General features: G+C 37.4%; 1 long non-coding RNA gene across 2 annotated transcripts in view; it reads right to left on the minus strand.

Moving 5' to 3' along the window:
• LOC146486014 (uncharacterized) overlaps window positions 1-19,096 on the minus strand; it is a 370,416-nt gene that overhangs the window by 204,531 nt on the left and 146,789 nt on the right. The gene's annotated exons all lie outside the window — the stretch shown is intronic.

Genomic DNA, 19,096 nt, shown 5'->3' on the forward strand with positions numbered 1-19,096 from the left:
TAACCCCTAAACGTAAGAATCACTATCCCCCAAACGTAAAAAAACTAACCACCAAACGTAAGAATTACGAACCTTCAAACGTAAGAAAACTAACCCCAAAACGTAAGAATCACTAACCCCTAAACGTAAGAAAACTAACCCCTAAACGTAAGAATTACGAACCCCCAAACAGACGAAAACTAACCCCCAAACGTTAGAATCACTAACAACCAAACGTAAGATAACTAACCCCCAAACGTAACAATAACTAACCCCCAAACGTAAGAAAGCTAACCCCCGAACGTAAGAATCACTAACTCCCAAATGTAAGAAAACTAACCCCCAAAGGTAAGGATTACTAACCCCCAAATGTAGGAAAACTAACCTTCAAACGTTAGAATCACTAACCCCCGAACGTAAGAAACAATAATCCCCTAAACGTAAGAAAACTAACCCCCTAACGTAGGAATCACTAACCCTCAAACGTAAGAAAACTAACCCTTAAACGTAAGAATTACTCGCCCCATAACGTAACAAAACTAACACCCTAACGAAAGACTCACTAACCCCCAAACGTAAGAAAACGAACCCCTAAACGTAAGTAATACTTACCCCCAAACGTAAGAAAACTAACCCAAAAAAGCAAGAATCACTAACCCAGAACCGTATCAAAACTAACCCCCAAACGTAAGAATTACTAGTCTCAAAAAGTAAGAAAAATAACCCTCAAACGTAAGAATCACTAACCATCAAACGTAAAAAATGTAACCCCTAAAGGAAAGAATTACTGACCTTTAAACGTAAGAAAACTAACCCCCAAACGTAAGAAAACTAACCCCCAAACGTAAGAAAACTAACCCCCCAAACGCAAGAAAACTAACCCTAGAACGTAAGAATCACTAACCCCCAAACATAAGAAAACTAACCCCAAACGTAAGAATCACTAATTCCCAAACGTAAGAATTACTAACCCCCAAACGTAAGAAAACTAACCTCCAAATGTAAGAATCACTAACCCCAAAACGCAAGAAAGCTAATCAACAAAGTTAAGAATTACTAACCCCTAGTAACCCCAAACCGTAAGAATCAGTAACCCCCAAACGTAACAAAAATAACCCCCAAACGTTAAAATTACTAGCCCCCAAACGTAAAAAAACTAACCCCAAAACTTAAGAATAGCTAAATCCCAAATGTAAGAAAACTAATCCCCAATCATAAGAATTACTAACCCCTAAAGGTACGAAATCTAACCCCCAAACCTGAGGAAACTAACCCCCTACCGTAAAAATCACCAACCCCCAAACGTAATCATTACTAACCCATAAACGTCAAAAAACTAAACCCAAAAGTCAGAAAACTAACTCCAAAACGTAAAAATCACTAATCCCTAGACATAAGAAAACTAATAACCAAACGTAAGAATTACTAACCCGCAAATGTAAGAAAACTAACTCCAAAAGGTAAAAATTACTAACCCTCCAACGTAAAAAAACTAACCCTCAAAGTTAAGATTTACTAATCCCCAAACGTAAGAAAACTAACCTAAAAACGTAAGAATTAGTAACCCCCAGACGTAAGAAAACTAACCCCCGAAAGTAAGAATCACTAACCTTCAAACGTAAAAAAACTAGCCCTTAAACGTAAGAATTACTAACCCTAAAACGTAAGAAAACTAACCCCCCAATGTAAGAATCACTAACCCCCAAATGTGAGAAAACTAACTCCAAAACGTAAGAATCACTAACCCAAAACGTAAGAACATTAACCCCCAAACATAAGAATTACTAACCCCCAAACGTAAAGACTAACCCAAAAACGAAAGAATCAGTAACCCCCAAACGGAAAAAAAGCTAACCTCTAAACGTAAAGATTACCAACCCCGAAACGAAATTAAACTAACTCCAAACGTAAGAATCACTGACCCCCAAAAGTAAGAATCACTAACCCCAAAACGTAAGAAAACTAACCCCCAAACGTAAGAAAACTAACCTAAAAACGTAAGCATAACTAACCCCTAAACTTAAGAAAACTAACTCCAAAACGTAAGAATTACTAACCCCCAAACGTTTGGGGATTAGTGATTTTGACTTCCGGGAGTTAGTTTTCTTACGTTTGGGGGTAGTGATTCTTATGTTTGGGTGTTAGTTTTCTTACGTTTTGGAGTTAGTTATTCTTACGTTCGGGGTTAAGTTTTTTTTTATAGACTACGAGTAGTCCCCCATTTTTCCTCAGGGATAGTAGGGCGAGCGAAACGCGAGCGCGTGTGAAAATCACCCGACGCGAGGAAAGGCGATTAACGCGAGCTCGCGTTTCGCTCGCCCTACTATCCCTAAGGGAAATTGGGGGACTACTTGTAGTCTATAAAAAAACTAACCCCCGAACGTAAGAATAACTAATCCCCAAACGTAAGAATTACTAACCCCCAAACGTAAGAAAACTAACCCCTAAACGTAAGAATCATTAACCCCCAAACGTAAGAAAACTAACCCCTAAACGTAAGAAAATTAACCCCCAAACGTAAGAAAACTAACCCCTAAACGTAAGAAAATTAACCCCCAAACGTAAGAAAACTAACCCCTAAACGTAAGAATCACTAATCCCCAAACGTAAGAATCACTAACCTCCAAACGTAAAGAAAACTAACCATCGAACGTAAGAATCACTAAACCCCAAACGTAATCAAACCAACCTAAACGTAAGCAGACTAACCCCTAAACGTAGGAATCACCAATCCCCAAACGTAAGAATTACTAACCCCCAAACGTAAGAAAACTAACCCCTGAATGTAAGAATCACTAACCCATAAACGTAAGAAAACTAACTCCTAAACGTAAGAATTACTAACCCTCAAACGTAAGAAAAATAACCCCCAAAACGTAAGAATCACTAACCCCCAAACGTAAGAAAACTAACTCCAAAAATTACAAATCACTAACACTCAAACGTAAGAAAACTAACCCTTACACGTAAGAATAATTAACCCCAAAACGAAAGAAAACTAACCCCAAAACCTTTGAAATCCAAGCCCCAAAAGTAATATTTACTAACCCAAAAACGTTTGAAAACTAACCCCAAAACGTCAGAATTACTAACCTCCAAACGTAAGAAAATTAACTCTTTAACGTAAAAATTGCTAACGCTTAAACGTAAGAAAACTAACCACCAAACGTAAGAATCACTAACCCCCAAACGTAAGAGTCACTAACCCCCAAACGTAAAAAAACTAACTCCAAAAATTACGAATCACTAATCCTCAAACGTATGAAAACTAACCCCCACAAGTGAAAAAATTAACCCCAAAACGTGACAATCACTAACCTCCAAACGTAAGAAAACTAACCCCAAACGTAAGAATCGCTAACAACGAAACGTAAGAAAACAAACCCCCGAAGCTAAGAAACATCAACCCTTAATAGTTAGAAAACTAACCTCCAAGCGTAAGAAAACTAACCCTTAAAAGTAACAATTACTAACCCCCAAACGTAAGAAAACTAACTCAAAAAGGTAAGAATAACTAACCCCCAAACGTTAGAAAACAAACCTACGAACGTAAGAATCACTAATCCCGCAAACGTAAGAAAACTAACCCCCAAGCGTAAAAATCACTAACCCCAAAACGTAAGAAAACTAGCCCCCAAAAGTAAAAATCACTAATCCACAAACGTAAGAAGACTAATCCCTCAAACGTAAAAAAAACTAAAAGCTTAACGTAAGAAAATAACACCCAAACGTAAGAATTTCTAATCCTTGAACTTACGAAAACTAACCCCAAACCGTAAGAATTACTAACCTCCAAACGTAAGAAAATTAACCCTTTAACGTAGGAATTACTAACCCTTAAACGTAAAAAAACTAACCCCCAAACGTAAGAGTCACTAACCCCCGAACGTAAAAAAACTAACTCCAAAAATTACGAATCACTAACCCTCAAACGTATAAAAACTATTCCCCACAAGTGAGAAAATTAACCCCAAAACGTGGCAATCACTAACCTCCAAACGTAAGAAAACTAACCCCAAACGTAAGAATCGCTAACAACCAAACGTAAGAAAACAAACCCCCGAACCTAAGAATCATCAACCCTTAAAGGTTAGAAAACTAACCTCCAAACGTAAGAAAACTAACCCTTAAACGTAACAATTACTAACCCCCAAACGTAAGAAAACTAACTCCAAAACGTAAGAATAACTTACCCCCAAAAGTTAGAAAACTAACCTCTAAACGTAAGACTCACTAACCCCGCAAACGTAAGAAAACTAACCCCCAAGCGTAAAAATCACTAACCCCCAAACGTAAAAATCACTAATCCACAAACGTAAGAAAACTAATCCCTCAAACCTTAAAAAACTAAAACCTTAACGTAAGAAAATAACCCCCAAACGTAATAATTACTAATCCTTAAACGTACGAAAACTAACCCAAAAAACGTAAGGATCACTAACCCCCCAACGTAAGAATCACTAACCCAAACGTAAGAAAACTAACCCCCAAACGTAAAAATCACTAATCCACAAACGTAAGAAAACTAATCCCTCAAACCTTAAAAAACTAAAACCTTAACGTAAGAAAATAAAAATAACAATAAAACGTGAGAAAAGTAACCCCTAAACGTAAGAATCACTAACCCCAAAACGTAACAATTATTAACCCTCAAACGTAAAAAATTAAACCCCTAAACGTAAGAATTACCAATCTAAAAACGAAAGAGTTACTAACCCCCAACCTTAAGAAACCTAACCCCAAAACGTTAGAATCACTGACCCCCAAACGTAAGAATTACTAACCCTCAAACGTAAGAATCACTAACCCCCAAACGTAACAAAACTAACCCCCAAACATGAGAATCACTAACCCAAAAACGTAAAAAAACTAACCTTTAAACGTTAGAATCATTACCCACCAAACGTAACCAAAACTAACTCCAAAACGTAAGAAAAGTAACCCCCAAACGTAAGAATTACTAACCTCCAAACATATGAAAACTAATCCCAAATCGTAAGAATCACTAACCCCCAAAACGTAAGAATTTTTAACCCCGGAACGTGAGAAAAAAACCCCCTAAACATAAGAATCACTAACCGCTAAACGTAAGGAAACTAACCCCCAAACGTAAAAATCACTAACCCCCAAACGTAAAAATCACTAATCCACAAACGTAAGAAAACTAATCCCTCAAACCTTAAAAAACTAAAACCTTAACGTAAGAAAATAACCCCCAAACGTAATAATTACTAATCCTCAAACGTACGAAAACTAACCCAAAAAACGTAAGGATCACTAACCCCCCAACGTAAGAATCACTAACACCCAAACGTAAGAATTACTAAACCCGATACGTAAAGAATTACTAACACCCAAACGCAAGAATCACTAATCCATAAACGTAAGAAAACTAACCTTAAACGTAAGAGTTACTAACCTTAAAACGCAAGAAAACTAACCGCCAAACTTAAGAATCTTTATCCCCAAACGTAAGAAAACTAACCACCAAACGTAAAAATTACGAACCCCCAAACGTAAGAAAACTAACCCCAAAACGTAAGAATGACTAACCCCTAAACGTTAGAAGACTAACCCCAAAACGTAAGAATCACTAACCCCCAAACGTAAGAAAACTAACCCTCAACCGTAAGAATCACTAACACCCAAACGTAAGAATCACTAACCCCAAATCGTAAGAAAACAAACCCCCTAACGTAAGAAAACTAACCACCAAACGTAAGAATCACTAACCTTCAAACGTAAGAATCACTAAACCCCAAACGTAAGAATAACTAACTCCCAAACGTATGAAATTTAATCCCCGAACGTAAGAACTACTAACCCCCAAACGTATGAAAACAAATCCCAAAACGTAAGAATCACTAACCCCTAAACGTAAGAATTACTAACCCCCAAACGTGAGAAAAAAAGCCCCTAAACGTAAGAATCACTAATAACAAAACGTAAGAAAAGTAACCCCTAAACGTAAGAATGACTAGCACCCTAACGTAAGAATTACTAACGTAAGAAAACTAACCCCTAAACGTAAAAAAACTAACTCCAGAAATTACGAATCACTAACACTACAACGTAAGAAAACTAACCCTTAAACGTAAGAATTACTAACCCCCAAACGTTAGAAAACTAACCTCCAAACGTAAGAATCACTAACCCCGAGAACATAAGAAAACTAACCTTCAAACATAAGAATCAACAACCTTCAAACGTGAAAAAACTAACCCCCAAACGTAAGAATTACTAGCATCCAAACATATAAAAACTAATCCCAAAATGTAAGAATCACTAACACTCAAACGTCAGAGATACTAACAATAAAACGTGAGAAAAGTAACCCCTAAACGTAAGAATCACTAACCCCAAAACGTAACAATTATTAACCCTCAAACGTAAAAAATTAAACCCCCAAACGTAAGAATTACCAATCTCAAAACGAAAGAGTTACTAACCCCCAACCTTAAGAAACCTAACCCCAAAACGTTAGAATCACTGACCCCCAAACGTAAGAATTACTAACCCTCAAACGTAAGAATCACTAACCCCCAAACGTAACAAAACTAACCCCCAAACATGAGAATCACTAACCCAAAAACGTAAAAAAACTAACCTTTAAACGTAAGAATCATTACCCACCAAACGTAACCAAAACTAACTCCAAAACGTAAGAATTACTAACCCCCAAACGTAAGAAAACTAACCCCAAAACGTAAGAATTACTAACCTTGAAACGTAAGAAAAGTAACCCCCAAACGTAAGAATTACTAACCTCCAAACATATGAAAACTAATCCCAAATCGTAAGAATAACTAACCCCCAAAACGTAAGAATTTTTAACCCCGGAACGTGAGAAAAAAAACCCCTAAACATAAGAATCACTAACCGCCAAACGTAAGGAAACTAACCCCCAAACGTAAGAATCGCTAACCCCTAAACGTAAGAAATCTAACCCCAAAAACGTAATAACACCAACCCCCAAAAGAAAGAAAACTAGAACCCAAAAATGAGAATCACTAACCCTTAAACGTAAAAAAACTAACTCTCGAGTGTAAGAATCACTAACCCTTAAACGTAAAAAAACTAACCCCTGAACGCAAGAATTACTAACCCTCAAACGTAAGAAAAACTAGCCCTAAAACGTAAGAATTACAAACCTTCAAATATTAGAAAACTAACCCCAAAACATAACAATCAGTAACCCCCAAACGTAAGAAAACTAACCCCTTAAACGTAAGAATCACTAACCCCCAAACGTAACAATTACTAACCTTCAAACGTAAAAAAATGAACCCCCAAAGGTAGGAATCACCAATCCCCAAACGTAAGAATAACTAACCCCAAAACATAAGAATCACTAACCCCCAAAAATAAGAAGTATTAACCCTCAAACGTGAGAATCACTATCCCACAAACGTAAGAAAACTAACCACCAAACGTAGGAATTACTAACCCCCACACGTAAAAATTAAGAACCCGAAAAAGTAAGTAAACTAACCTCAAAACATAGGAATCACTAACCCCTAAACGTAAGAACACTTACCCCTAAACGTAAGAATTACTAACCCCAAAAAGTAAGAATCAATAACCCCCAAACGTAAAATAACTAACCCCCAAACGTAAGAATCACTAACCCCTAAACGTAAGAAAAATAAACCCCGAACGTAAGAAAACTAAACCCGAACGTAAAAGTCACTAACCCCCGAACGTAAAAAAACTAACCTCCAAACGTAAGAATTAGTAACCCCCAAAGGTAGGAAAACTAATCTCTAAACGTAAGACTTACTAACCCCCAAAGATAAGAAACACTAACCCCAAAACGTAAGAATCACTAACCCCAAAAAGTAAGAAAACTAACCCTTAAAACGTAAGAAAACTAACCCCCAAACGTAAGAAAACTACTCTCAGAACGTAGGCATCACTAACCCCGCAAACGTAAGAAGACTAACCCACAAAACGTAAGAATCACTAACCCCCAAACGTAAGAAAACTAGCCCCTAACCGTAAGAAAACTAGAACCGAAACGAAAGAATCACTAACCCTTAAACGTAAGAAAACTAACCCCCAAACATAAGAATTATTAACCCCTAAACGTAAGAAAACAAACCCCAAAAACGTAGGAATCACTAAACCCCAAACGTAATAAAACTAGAACCCAAACGTAAGAATCCCTAACCCTTAAAAGTAAGAAAACTAACCCCCAAACATAAGAATTTTTAACCCCTAAACGTAAGAAAACTAACCCCAAAAACGTAAGAATCACTAAACCCTAAACGTAATAAAACTAGAACCTAAACGTAACAATCACTAACCCTTAAACGTAAGAAAACTAACCCCCGAATGTAAGAATCACTAACTCTTAAACGTAAAAAAAACTAGCACCCAAACAAAAGAATTACAAACCGTCACACATTAGAAAACTAACCCCAAAACGTAACAATCAGTAATCCCCAAACGTAAGAATTACTAACTCCCAAACGTAAGAAAACTAACCCCTAAACGTAAGAATCACTAACCCCGAAACGTAACAATTACTAACCCTCTAACTTAAAAAAATAAACCCCCAAACGTAGGAATCACCAATCCCCAAATGTAAAAATTACTAACCCCCAAACGTAAGGAACCTAACACCAAAACGTAAGAATCACTAACCCCGAAACATAAGAATTACTAACCCCCAAACGTAAGAAAACTAACCACCAAACGTAAGAATCACTAGCCCACACATGTAAGAATTACGAACCCAAAAACGTAAGAAAACTAACCCCAAAACATAAGAATCACTAACCCGTAAACGTAAGAAAACTTACCCCCAAAGGTAAGATTTACTAACCCCAAAACGTAAGAATCACTAACCCCCAAACGTAGGAAAACTAACCCCCTAACGTAAGAATCACTAACCCCCACATGTAAGAAAACTAATCTCCGAACGTAAAAATCACTAACCCCAAACGTAACAAAATTAACCTCCAAAAGTAAGTATTAGTAACCCCCAAACGTACGAAAACTTATCCCAAAACGTAAGAATAACTAACCACAAAACATAAGAAAACTGACCCGTTAACGTAGGAATAACAAACCGCAAAACGTTAGAAAACTAACCCTTAAAAGTAACACTTACTAACCCCCAAACGTAAGAAAACTAACCCCAAAACGTAAGAAACACTAATCCCTAAACGTAAGAATCACTAACCCCGAAAAGTAAGAAAACTAACCCACAAAACGTAAGAATTACTAACCCCCAAACTTAAGAAAACTAGCCCCTAAACGTAAGAATCACTAATCCTTAAACGTAAGAATCACCAACCCCCAAACGTAAGAAAATAAACCCCCGAACCTAAGAATCATCAACACTTAAAGGTAAGAAAACTAACCCCCAAGCGAAAAAGTCACTAACCTCCAAACGTTAGAAAACTAACCCCAAAAAAGTGAAAATTACTAACAATTAAACGTAAGAAAACTAACCCCCAAACGTGAGAATCACTAACCCACAAACGTAAGAAAACTAACCTCCAAACGTAAGAAAACTTATCTCCGAACGTAAGCAACACTAACCCCCCAAACGTAAGAAAACTAACCCCTAAACGTAAGAAAACTAAAACCCAAACATAAGAATCACTAACCCCCAAACGTAAGAAAACTAACCCCAAAAACATAGGAATCTCTAACCCGCAAACGTAATAAAACCAACCCCCAAACGTAAAAAAACTAACCCCCAAAGGTAAGAATTACTAACCCCTAAACGTAAGAAAACTAGAACCCAAACGTAACAATCACTTACCCCTAAACGTAAGAAAACTAACCTTCAAACGTAAGAATTACTAACCCCTAAACGTAAGAAAACTAACCCCAAAAACTTAACAATCACTAACCAACAAACGTAATAAAACCAACCCCCAAAAGTAAGAAAACTAGAACCCAAACGTAAGAATCACTAACCCTTAAACGTAAGAAAACTAACCCCCAAACATAAGAATTATTAACCCCTAAACGTAAGAAAACTAACCCCAAAAACATAGGAATCACTAAACCCTAAACGTTATAAAACTAGATCCCAAACGTAAGAATGACTAACCCTTAAACGTAAGAAAACTAACCCCCGAATGTAAGAATCACTAATTCTTAAACGTAACAAAACTAACCCCTAAACGTAAGAAAAATTAACCCCCAAACAAAAGAATTACAAACCGTCACACATTAGAAAACTAACCCCAAAACGTAACAATCAGTAACCCCAAAACAGTAACCCTATTTTGTATAACCCGGAAAAGTAAGAAAACTAACCCACAAAACGTAAGAATCACTAACCCCCAAACTTAAGAAAACTAGCCCCTAAATGTAAGAATCACTAATCCTTAAACGTAAGACTCGCTAACCCCCGAACGTAAGAAACTTAACCCCAAAACGTAAGAATCACTAACCCCCAAACGTAAGAAAAATTAACCCCAAAACTTGACAATAACAAACCCCCCAAACATAAGAATCGCGAACCACCATACGTAAGAAAATAAACCCCCGAACCTAAGAATCATCAACACTTAAAGGTAAGAAAACTAACCCCCAAGCGAAAAAGTCACTAACCTCCAAACGTTAGAAAACTAACCCCAAAAACGTAAAAATTACTAACAATTAAACGTAAGAAAACTAACCCCCAAACGTGAGAATCACTAACCCACAAACGTAAGAAAACTAAACTCCAAACGTAAGAAAACTTATCTCCGAAAGTAAGCAACACTAACCCCCCAAACGTAAGAAAACTAACACCTAAACGTAAGAAAACTAGAACCCAAACATAAGAATCACTAACCCCCAAACGTAAGAAAACTAACCCCCAAAACACAGGAATCTCTAACCCGCAAACGTAATAAAACCAACCCCCAAACGTAAGAAAACTAACCCCCAAACTTAAGAAAACTAGCCCCTAAATGTAAGAATCACTAATCCTTAAACGTAAGAATCGCTAACCCCCAAACGTAAGAAACTTAACCCCAAAACGTAAGAATCACTAACCCCCAAAACGTAAGAATTATTAACCCTCAAACGAGAGAATCACTAACCCCCAAACGTAAAAAAACTAACCCCCAAACGTAAGAAAACTAATCCCCGAACGTAAAAATCACTAACCCCCAAACGTAAGAAAACTAACCTCCCAAACGTAAGTATTAGTAACCCCCAAACGTAAGAAGACTAATCCCCAAACGTAAAAATCACCAACCCTTAAACTTAAGAAAAATAACGCCCTAAGGTAAGAATTACTAACCCCCAAACGTGAGAAAACTAACCCCAAAACGTAAGAATCACTAACCCCCAAACGTAAGAAAATAAACCCCCAAACGCAGGAATCACCAATCCCCAAACGTAAGAATTACTAACCCCAAAACGTGACAAAACTAACCTCTAAACGTAAGTATTAGTAACCCCCAAACGTAAGAAAACTAATCCCCGAATGTAAAACTCACTAAGCACAAAACGTAAGAAAACTGAACCCTAACGTAAGAATAACTAACTGCAAAACGTAAGAAAACTAACCCCTAAACGTAAGACTTACTAACCCCCAAACGTAAGAAAACTAAACCCAAAACGTAAGAAACACTAACGCCTAAACGTAAGAATCACTAACCACGAGAAGTAAGAAAACTAACCCACAAAACGTAAGAATCACTAAGCCCCAAACGTAAGAAAACTAACCCCTAAACATAAGAATCACTAATCCCCAAACGTAAGAATCACTAACCCCCAAACGTAAGAAAACTAACAATAGAACGTAAGAATCACTAACCTCCAAACGTAACAAACTAACCCCCGAACGTAATCAATCACTAAACCCCAAACGTAATAAAACCAACCCCCAAACGTAAGAAAACTTACCCGCAAACGTAAGAAATAATAACTCCTAAACGTAGGAAAACTAACCGCTAAACGTAAGAAAACTAGAACCCAAACGTAAGAATTACTAACCCCTAAACGTAAAAAAACTAACCCCAAAAACGTACGAATCACTAACCCTTAAACGTAAGAAAACTTACCCCCGAATGTAAGAATGACAAACCTTTAAACATAAGAAAATTAACCCCAAAACGTAAGAATTACTAACCCTCAAACGTAGGAAAAACTAGTCCCCACAAGTAAGAATTGCAAACCCTCAAAGATTAGAAAACTAACCCCAAAACGTAACAATCAGTAAACCCCAAATGTAAGAAAAATAACCCCCAAACGTAAGAAAACTAACCCATAAAACGTAAGAATCAATAACCCCGCAAACGTAAGAAAACTAATCCCTAAACGTAAGAATCACTAATCCCGAAACGTAAGAAACTAACGCCCAAACGTAAGAATCACTAACCCCCAAACGTAACAAAACTAACCACCAAACGCAAGAATCACTAACCTGCAAACGTAAGAAAACTAATCCCCAAAACGTAGGAATCACTAACCTCCAAACCTAAAAACAAAACCCTTAAACATAATAAATACTAACCTCTTAAACGTAAGAAAATTAGCCCCAACACGTAGGAATTACTAACCTCCAAACCTAAGAATCACTAAGCCCATAACGTAAGAAAACTAACCCCAAAACGTAGAAATCACTAACCTCCAAACCTAAAAAAAATAACCCTTAAACGTAATAAATACTAACCTCTTAAACGTAAGAAAACTAACCCCAAAACGTAAAAATCACCAACCCTTAAACTTCAGGAAAATAACCCCCTAAAGTAAGAATTACTAACACCCAAACGTGAGAAAACTAACCCTCAAACGTAAGAAAATAAACCCCCAAACGTAGGAATAACCAATCCCCAAACGTAAGAATTACTAACCCCAAAACGTAAGAAAACTAACCTATAAACGTAAGTATTAGTAACCCCCAAACGTAAGAAAACTAATCCCCGAACGTAAAAATCACTAAGCACAAAACGTAAGAAAACTGAACCCTAACGTAAGAATAACAAACCGCAAAACGTAAGAAAGCTAACCCCTAAACGTAAGACATACTAACCCCCAAACGTAAGGAAACTAAACCCAAAAGGTAAGAAACACTAACGTATAAACGTAAGAATCACTAACCCCGAGAGGTAAGAAAACTAACCCACAAAACGTACGAATCACTAAGCCCCAAACGTAAGAAAACTAACCCCTAAACATAAGAATCAATAATCCCCAAACGTAAGAATCACTAACCCCCAAAACGTAAGAAAACTAACCATCGAACGTAAGAATCACTAACCTCCAAACGTAACAAAACTAACCCCCGAACATAATCAATCACTAAACCCCAAACGTAATAAAACCAACCGCCAAACGTAAGAAATAATAACTCCTAAACGTAGGAAAACTAACCCCCAAACGTAAGAAAACTAGAACCCAAACGTAAGAAATTAGTAACCTCTAAAGGTAAGAAAACTAACCCCAAAATCGTAGGAATCACTAACCCTTAAACGTAACATAAGAAAACTAACCCCAAAACGTAAGAATTACTAACCGTCAAAAGTAAAAAAAAGTAGTCCCCCAACGTAAGAATTACAAACCCTCAAACATTAGAAAACTAACCCCAAAACGTAACAATCAGTAAACCCCAAAAGTGAGAAAATTAACCCCCAAACGTAAGAAAACTAACCCACAAAACGTAAGAATCAATAACCCCGCAAACGTAAGAAAACTAACCCCTAAACGTAAGAATCACTAATCCCGAAACGTAAGAAACTAACTCCCAAACGTAAGAAACACTAACCCCCAAACGTAACAAAACTAACCACCAAACGCAAGAATCACAAGCCTCCAAACGTAAGAATCACTAACCCCATAACGTAAGAAAACTAACCCCAAATAGTAGGAATCACTAACCTCCAAACCTAAAAAACCTGTTAAACTTAAGAAAACTAACCCCAAAACGTAAAAATCACCAACCCTTAAACTTAAGAAAATTAACCCCCTAACGTAAGAATTTCTAACCCCAAAACGTAAGAATCACTAACCCCCAAACGTAACAATTACTAACCCTCAAACGTAAGAAAATAAACCCACAAACGTAGGAATCACCAATCCCCAAACGTGAGAATTACTAACCCCAAAACGTAAGAAAACTAACCTCTAAACGTAAGTATTAGTAACCCCCAAACGTAAGAAAACTAATCCCTGAACATAAAAATCACTAAGCACAAAACGTAAGAAAACTGAACCCTAACGTAAGAATAACAAACCGCAAAACGTAAGAAAACTAACCCCTAAACGTAAGACTTACTAACCCTCAAACGTAAAAAAACTAAACCGAAAAAGTAAGAAACACTAATGCCTAAACGTAAGAATCACTAACCCCGAGAAGTAAGAAAACTAACCCACAAAACGTAAGAATCACTAAGCCCCAAACGTAAGAAAATTAACCCCTAAACATAAGAATCACTAATCCCCAAACGTAAGAATCACTAACCCCCAAACGGAAGAAAACTAACCAGTAAACGTATTAATTAGTAACCTCCAAACGAAAAACGAAAACTAACCCTAAAACGTTTGAAATCGAAGCCCCAAACGTAAGATTTACTAACCCCTAAACGATTGAAAACTAACCCCAAAACGTAAGAATTACTAACCTCCAAACGTAAGAAAACTAACCCTTAAACGTAGAAAATTACTAACCCCGAAACGTAAGAAAACTAACCCCCAAACGTAAGAATCACTAACCCCCAAAGGTAAGAGTCACTAACCCCCAAACGTCAAAAAACTAACTCCAAAAATTACGAATCACTAACTCTAAAACGTATAAAAACTAACCCCCAAACGTAAGAAAATTAACATTAAAACGTAAGAATCGCTAACCACCAAACGTAAGAAAACAAACCCCCGAAACTAAAAATCATCAACCGTTAAAGGTAAGAAAACTAACCTCCAAACGTAAGAAAACTAACCTCCGAACTTAAGAATCACTAACCCCGCAAACGTAAAAAAAACTAACCCCAAAGCGTAAAAATCACTAACCCCCAAACGTAAGAAACCCAACCAACAAAACCTAAAAATTACTAACAATTAAATTTAAGAAAACTAACCCCAAAAACGTAACAATCAGTAATCCCAAAGGTAAGAAAACTAACCTCAAAACGTAAGAATCACTAACCTCCAAACCTAAAAAAAATAACGCTTAAACGTAATAATTACTAACCTCTTAAACGTAAGAAAACTAACCCCAAAACGTAAGAATCACCAACCCTTAAAGTTAAGAAAACTAGCCCCCAAACGTAACAAAACTAACCCCTAAACGTAAAAATCACAAACCCCCAAACGTAACAATTATTAACCCTGTAAAGTAAGAAAATAAACCCCCAAACGTAGGAATCACCAATCCCCAAACGTAAGAATTACTAACCCCCTAAGGTAAGAAACCTAACCCCAAAACGTAAGAATCACTAACTCCCCAACGTAAGAATAATTGACTCCCAAACGAAAGAAAACTAACCCTTCAAACGTAAAAAAACTAAAATATAAACGTAAGAAAATTAACCCCCAAACGTAAGAAGTACTAACCCCTAAACAATAGAATAACTAGCCCCCAAACGTAAGAAAACTAACCCCAAAACGTAAGAATCACTATATCCCAAACGTAAGAATCACTAATTCTCAAACGTAAGAATTACTAACCCCCAAACGTTTGGGGATTAGTGATTTTTACTTCCGGGGGTTAGTTTTCTTACGTTTGGGGGTAGTGATTCTTCCGTTCGGGGGTTAGTTTTCTTACGTTTTGGAGTTAGTTATTCTTGCGTTTGGGGGTTAGTTTTTTAATAGACTACGAGTAGCCCCCCATTTTTCCTCAGGGATAGTAGGGCGAGCGAAACGCGAGCGGCGTGAAAATCACTTTACGCAAGAAAAGGCGATACGCGGCGTGAAGAGAGATAAATGAGGGACTACAGACAAAGCCTATGCTTTTGACCCTTCACGGTTGACTAATTTTGGAGTGTAAAGATCATATCGCGTTTTCACTCAATTAAGTGCATCCAATGGGATTCTTTCTCTCATTGAGCTGTCATTGCCCTTGTCATCGGGAAACTGCAGGGGAAAGTGAAAGAAAACCCAGACACAAATTCTTTGCGGCTGTTTCGCGCGAAGAACTGATGAATGGCTGAAACGCCGAAGAAGTCAGTTGGAAGACCTTTAAAAAAGCCAAGTCGCAGTGACTTTTGTCGTGTTTGTGGATGTAACTTCAACACTTATTACGGTGATTTAAAACGAAGAGTTTCTACAGAGAATCTCTATGAGATCCCTAAACGAGCGGGCGTTGAGAAAAGTCGCTTGGCTGACCTGTTGCGCGAACCTTGAATTACATGTGAGCAATCAAGTTCTCTTTCTTCCCGTGTCTGTGCAAAATGCAGCACCAAAATAAGAAATGCTATCGGACTTTTTCGATTTCTGCGGGGAAGTCTTCTCTTCCAGCCCAATAAAAGTGTTGAGGAAGTTGAACATTTGCAAGGAAAAGTTTTGGTTCGGCACGTGCCGGCGTCAGTCCATTGTGAAATGTTATTTGGCTTTGTTGCGTCACGGCAAGGACTGAAAAAAACGATATCTCCGGTTCTCTTGAGCAGAATTCGCTGATTCAAACGGTAAAGTGCTCTTTCTTCAAAGCCAAGAGTTTTCTTCAAAGTTTCTATGATGCGCCGATCACAATTTTGTAAACATTACGCGCCGAACATTATGCGTTATTTTTGGCAAGTCAACGTTTATATAAAATATGCCGCCACGAGCGTAAGCTGAATTGCAGCTCAAGAAATGGAGTGCTTTAGAAAAGACAATTAAAATATCAAGTGGTTCTCTCTCAACACGAGGCTTATCGTTTTGGCAACATTTTTTATATAATAAGGAGTTGTCGATAACAACCAAAGAAATGTTTAGTTTCGAATGGGGTTCTGCTCCTTTCAGGATCTCCGTAAAGTCCCTGGATAAACAGTCTTCAGCTGAAGCGAAAATCATTCGAAAATTTCCGTCCGAAATATCATGTAAACAATCCTCAATGTCAGGTTTCAAGTGAACCGATGGAATACCAAGGCAGTTCATTTCTTTTGCCTGCTCTTCCACAATACTGTTGAGTAGTGAAATAACCAGGACGCTCGCGTTCGCAGATGTTTGCGCCATAGTATAAACTTGATAAATCAAACTTTTTCCAAATCCGGTTGGAAGTATCGCGAGCACATCCTTCCCTACCAACAGGGCCTCCACTGCTTGCGTCTGTTCCGGTATAAGCGATGTTAATGTTACGTTTGCAATTTTTTCGAGACATGCCTGAAGTTTGTCTGTCATATTGACAGAAATTATGATTATGTCGAGTGTTGATAGCCGCTGACGCGTTTTTGACAGATGTTGACACATTGCCATGGAAGAGCCAATCAGAGTTTTGCGTTGTGAGAGCAGCGCATTAGTTCAAAAGCTTGCGCTTTGTCTGTAGTCCCTCATTTTTCTCTCTCCCCGCCGCGTGTCGCCTTTTCTCGCGTAGAGTGATTTTATAGCGCGCTCACGTTTCGCTCGCCCTACCATCCCTAAGGAAAAATGGGGGACCACTCGTAGTCTATAAAAAAAACTAACCCCCGAACGTAACGTAAAAACGTAGATTCACCACACCCAAACATGAGAAAAAAACACCCGAAAGTAAGAATCAGTAATCCCCAAACGTAAGAACCACTAATCCCCAAACGTAAGAATTACTAACCCTCAAACGTAAGAAAACTCACCACCAAACGTAAGAATCACTAACCCCCAAACAAAAGAAAACTAACCCCCACACGTAAGAAGTACGAACCCAAAAAGGTAAGAAAACTAACCCCAAAACATAAGAATCACTAACCCCTAAACGTAAGAAAACTTACCACCAAACGTAAGAATTACTAATCCCCAAAGGTAAGAATCACTAGCCCACAAACGTAACAAAACTAACCCTCGAAAATCAAAACACTAATCCCCAAACGTAAGTATTAGTAACCCCCAAACGTAGGAAAACTAATCCCCAAACGTAAGAATCACTAACCACAAAACCTAATAAAACTGACTCCCTAACGTAAAAATAAGAAACCGCAAAACTTAAGACTTACTAACCCCAAAACGTAAGAAACACTAACCCTTAAACGTCAGAATCACTAACCCCGGAAACTAAGAAAACTAACCCACAAAACGTAAGAATCACTAACCCCCAAACGTAAGAAAACTAACCCCTAAACGTAAGAATCACTAACCCCCAAACGTAAGAATCACTAACCCCCAAACGTAAAAAAAACTAACCATCAAACGTAAGAATCACTAACCTCCAAACGTAACAAAACTAATTCCCGAACGTAAGAATCACTAAACCCCAAACGCAATAAAACCAACCCCAAATGTAAAAAAAACTTACCCGCAAACGTAAGAAATAATAACTCCTAAACGTAAGAAAACTAGAACCTGAACGCAAGAAAACTAACCCCAAAAACGTAAGAATCACAAACCCCCAAACGTAACAAAACTAGAACCCAAATGTAAGAATTACTAACTCCCAAACGAAAAAAACTAACCCCCGAATGTAAGAATCACTAACCCATAAACGTAAGAAAAGTAACCCCTAAACGTAAGAATTACTAACCCTCAAACGTAAGAAAAATAACCCCAAAACGTAAGAATCATTAACCCCCAAACGTAAGAAAACTTACTTGCAAATGTAAGAAATAATAACTCCCAAACGTAAGAAAACTAACCCCAAACGAAAAAATCGCTAACAACCAAACGTAAGAAAACAAACCCCCAAACCTAAGAAACATCAACCCTTAAAGGTAAGAAAACTAACCTCCAAACATAAGAAAACTAACCCTTAAACGTAACAATTACTAACCCCCAAACGTAAGAAAACTAACTCAAAAAGGTAAGAATAACTGACCCACGAACGTTAGAAAACTAACCTACGAACGTAAGAATCACTAACCCCGCAAACGTAAGAAAACTAACCCCCAAGTGTAAAAATCAATAACCCTAAAACGTAAGAAAACCAGCCCCCAAACGTAAAAATAACTAATCTTCAAACGTAAGAAAAAACTAATCCCTCAAACGTAAAAAAAACTAAAGGCTTAATGTAAGAAAATAACCCCCAAAGGTAAGAATTACTAATCCTTATACGTACAAAAAC

This window comes from Pavona decussata, unplaced genomic scaffold, assembly GCF_977016875.1.
Source record: "Pavona decussata unplaced genomic scaffold, jaPavDecu1.1 SCAFFOLD_22, whole genome shotgun sequence".
NCBI lineage: Eukaryota > Metazoa > Cnidaria > Anthozoa > Scleractinia > Agariciidae > Pavona > Pavona decussata.